We start from the raw sequence: 4021 nt of genomic DNA on the forward strand, positions 1-4021 counted from the left end.
AAAGTTGACTCGGTGTATATATGTTCAGGAAATGTCCTTCAGAGGTATGTTAAGGAGCTCCCACTGAAATAAGATGCGGTAAGATGTGTGTCATTTCTCACAGGGTTTTTATGATAGCAGGGGTGCGTTAAGCTTGGTTTTTGTTTATAATTCAGGCAAGAGAGTATGAGGTCAGAGAGCAGATCCCCATGCTCCATCATAGTTTTTAAAGTCTATTTTTAGTTTTGCAAATCTATTTTAAGTTCTCGTTCGCAATGTTGCGCGGTTAGATGACCAGACCCGGGGAGAGGCCGGGGATTAGACTTTCCCACTGTGTCACGTTCATGCAACCTCCAAATATTGTGGCTAGAACTATGTGATCACGTTTGTCAGAGTGTGTTTTAAGTGTAGTCTGAGTGCACTGAGCATTCGAGAGAACACTCTTCAGTTCCTGACAAGCTGCGCATATAATAAATGTTATTACGTCATCACAACTGGCCAATCATGTCACTCTCTAAAAATAGCTGCGTAGCTGAACCATGCGATGAAATTAGATTTTAAAAACCTATCATCATGATTGGAAGATGCTTATTTATGGGGGTCCGCTCCCTTACCTCGTCCTCCCTTGATTCTGGTGTGTGTTTTTAACCAGTTTTTTTGACCAAAGTGCGTCATTTTTCACGGAGTTTTTATGATAGCAGGGGTGTATGAAGCTTGTTTTGTGTTTGTAAATCTGGTGTGTGTTTATAACCAGTTAAAGTTAACCAGTTTGTGTCATTTCTCACAGGGTTTTTATGACAGCGGCCGTGTGTGAAGCTTGACCTTTGTTTATAATTCTGGTGTGTGTTTTCCAAGTATTTTAACCAGTGTGTGTCATTTCTCACAGCGTTTTAAGTCTGGTGTGATTGTGTTTTTAACCAGTTCATAAACACTGCAAATTAAATCTGTACCCATGAATAAATTGTCAGCAAAGTTGTGTGAACTCAAATAAACATATCAGACACTACTGAAATAAAACTAAGGAAGTCAAACGTTCTTTTAAATTACCATTCCGCGCGTCGATCGACACGTTATTTGTGTGCCAGTGACATTGCTGGTTTTTCCAAACGTCAATCAAACTCATGTTGGCTTAGAATCACATCTTGACTTACTACTCTGATCTCCTTATCTGTTGTCAGGAAATTTCCATACACCCATCCTCAAGTTCCAGCAAGTTGGTGAGCAATAATATTTCCATCCTGCTTTTTACCTCGGTTTCAAAGAAAGTCCGGGTGCACAACCCTTTTAACGAAGATCAGTTCCGTGTTTGGAAATAAGTCTGATTGCATATGAATGATTTAGCACCACAGACAAACAGCAACTTGGGAATGAGGCTGGGTATTCCCATTTTCGGCTCGGTACGGTTGGGGTCTCAAGTCAATTTCATTTTGCTGAATCCTAGTAGGGATGTTCATTGTCGTACACCGTGAGTTTATCGAAAAGGCAAGGGAAAAAAGCATTAATCTGTTTGATGAAATTCACTTTATTAAAGTTATGGAGGTAAAATGATTGAAAACCGCGGTGTGATATGGACTTTGTTAAGCTAAGCAACTCACAGTGCAAGCTCCTTTCTAACGTCACTCAGTCGACTGCTCTCCTCCTAACGCTCTCTTGCGACTGTATCAGCTCATGCGCAATCAGTATCTCAGTCTAAAAAGTGGAGTGCAAATCGAGTACGCTGTTCGGGCGATAAAATTGGCGATAACTAATATTTTCGATTAAGAATAAATTGTATTTTCTTATACTAGGCGCTGGTGTAAACAAGATATATCATTTATCTGTAATAAGCTCGATTTGCTGGGTTGTTTGCGTAATATGTTCTTGTTGTAAATCAGGTTCTTTCTTAAAAGCATATGGAAAACATTTAGGTTTCCTTTCTTGAGACAAGAGAGTATACCTTCATACTCTCTTGCTTGAGAATAACAGCAAAAACAAAAATTAACCGAGTTTCTCAATGAAAAGAAAAATTTAACACCAGTAAAATATGATGTACGATTGGCGCTGATTTTTTCCGCAAAGGACTTTGAGGATTTGAGGATGGTTGCTAGGAGCGTTGCTAAGGATGCATTGAAATGGAGACTTCTGATTGGTTGGTAGTACAGGGGTAGGTTGTTAGGATTATCAAAGCTCTAATACTTTGAATAATTATCCAGCTGGCTCCTCATTGGTCGAGAGGAGATTTGATTGACAGACCGTTGGAATTTTTTTTGGGAAAGGGGCGTGATCGTGCTCATTCGGTGCAAACCGTTTTTGGCATGGGTCCATTTCGTTCGCGGTTTAGGCGTTGAAGGCGTTTCGAACGCGAACGCGTTAAAGGCGTTTCTAGGCGTTTTTTATGGCGAACCTGTCTTAGGCCTTTAGACAATTCTTAACGCGTTGGAAACGTTTAAGGTGCTTTTAGGCGTTGTTAAGGCGTTCGAACGCGTTGAAGGCGTTTTTAGTCAGTTGAAGCCCCATACTCCTCTTGACCCAAAAAAAAGAAAAGAGCCTGGAATAGAAACAGTTCAATACACTAGGTAAAAAAAACCTATTTACAACAAGTGCCTTAGAGTTATGGTTCCCGCACGCGAGCCCCGCAACTTTTAATCCTTGTCGAGATTGCTCAGTTCCCTCACAAAATCCAGGGATGATGTGTCCGCGAAAAACTTTGCCGCCTTATTGAAATGACTGTTTATTCACAAATCCTTAGGAAAAGCGAAAAGGAGATAAAGGAGGTTAGCCCTACCTACTGATCATACAATAAATTAATAACAATAATTATTTACAACTGTTTAAAATACTAACTATAAAAATATATATAATAAATCACACAATAAAAGAACTTAGTATTCACTGAAAGAATTAGCAAGATGACATCTCAGTCTGTTCTTAAAAGTATTCAAATTTTCCGCTTCAGCAATGTCCTTCGGCAGACTATTCCACTTATCGATTATGCGTATAAAAAAAGAATGTTTAAAACTATTTAAAGTTGCGGATGCAAACTTAACTTTAAAACGGTGATTAGCTCTTAAAGGCCGAAAATCATGTGCAAACGTAAGAAATGCTGAGGGGTCTAGTCCATTAAGTCTATTTATTGTCTTATAACACTCGATAAGCGACGAAAATAATCTTCTTTGTTCAAGTGTTGGCCACTTAAGGAGCTTTAGACGTTCTTCGTAGGGCATATCTTGCCCAATATTTCCAAGGGCACATTTGGATGCCCTACGTTGTACTTTCTCCAAGGTGTTTGAATCTTTTTTAAGATGCGGACACCACACTGGAGAGCAGTACTCGAGAATTGGACGTACTAGGCTCTTATAAAGTTTCGAAAACAGCTCAGGGTTTTTAGGACCCACCGTTCGCCTTATGAATCCAAGTACGCTGTTTGCCTTATTTGCGCATTTGTTGGCTTGCATACTCCATGACAAGTTCGAAGTAATATAGATTCCGAGATCCTTAACTTCAGATACAGTTTTCAACTGGTTACCACATAGATGATATTGAGGACTTGAATAATAACAATAATAATAATAATAATAATAATAATAATAATAATAAGGAGAGCAGTCAGCCTTAGGCGGATTTCAGAGAAATTTATTTACGCCTCCTCAACAGGAAAGCGACGATTTTGAAAATCGTGACAACACCAGTCAAAATGCTAATTTGGACCTGGCAAACTTCCTGGATTTGCATATTGCAATAGAGCCGCCGACGGAGAATAATAGCACCGCTGTAAATGTACAACAACAACAAGAATCAGAAGCCGTGACTGATGATGATGTTCTCAGTGAAGCTCGTGCCGACGTGCACCATTTACCTGATTTCAGCGCTGTTGACATTCCATCAATAGTCAGTTGGGGGTGTAGAGCGGACGGAACAATAATAACAGTCAATTCGTCAACCATAATTAAAGCTTACGATGAAATCACACAATGGCGCAAAACACCTTCCTTGTCCCATATGGTAAAGTTGGGCGAGAGTTTATTGACCGACTAACACAACACATAACTGAGTGGAACAATGC

At 39.6% G+C, this 4021-nt stretch overlaps 1 protein-coding gene across 1 annotated transcript in view; it reads left to right on the plus strand.

Annotated features, from left to right (window-relative positions):
• LOC138037881 (short transient receptor potential channel 7-like) overlaps positions 1-991 on the plus strand; it is a 108920-nt gene extending 107929 nt beyond the window's left edge. Inside the window, exon 16 of the mRNA XM_068883735.1 lies at positions 1-991. This exon is cut by the window's left edge and continues 898 nt beyond it. The gene's annotated coding sequence lies outside the window, so the exon portion shown is untranslated.
• Positions 992-4021: the final 3030 nt, after the last annotated feature.

This window comes from Montipora capricornis, chromosome 2 (genome assembly GCF_036669925.1).
Source record: "Montipora capricornis isolate CH-2021 chromosome 2, ASM3666992v2, whole genome shotgun sequence".
Taxonomy (NCBI): Eukaryota; Metazoa; Cnidaria; class Anthozoa; order Scleractinia; family Acroporidae; genus Montipora; species Montipora capricornis.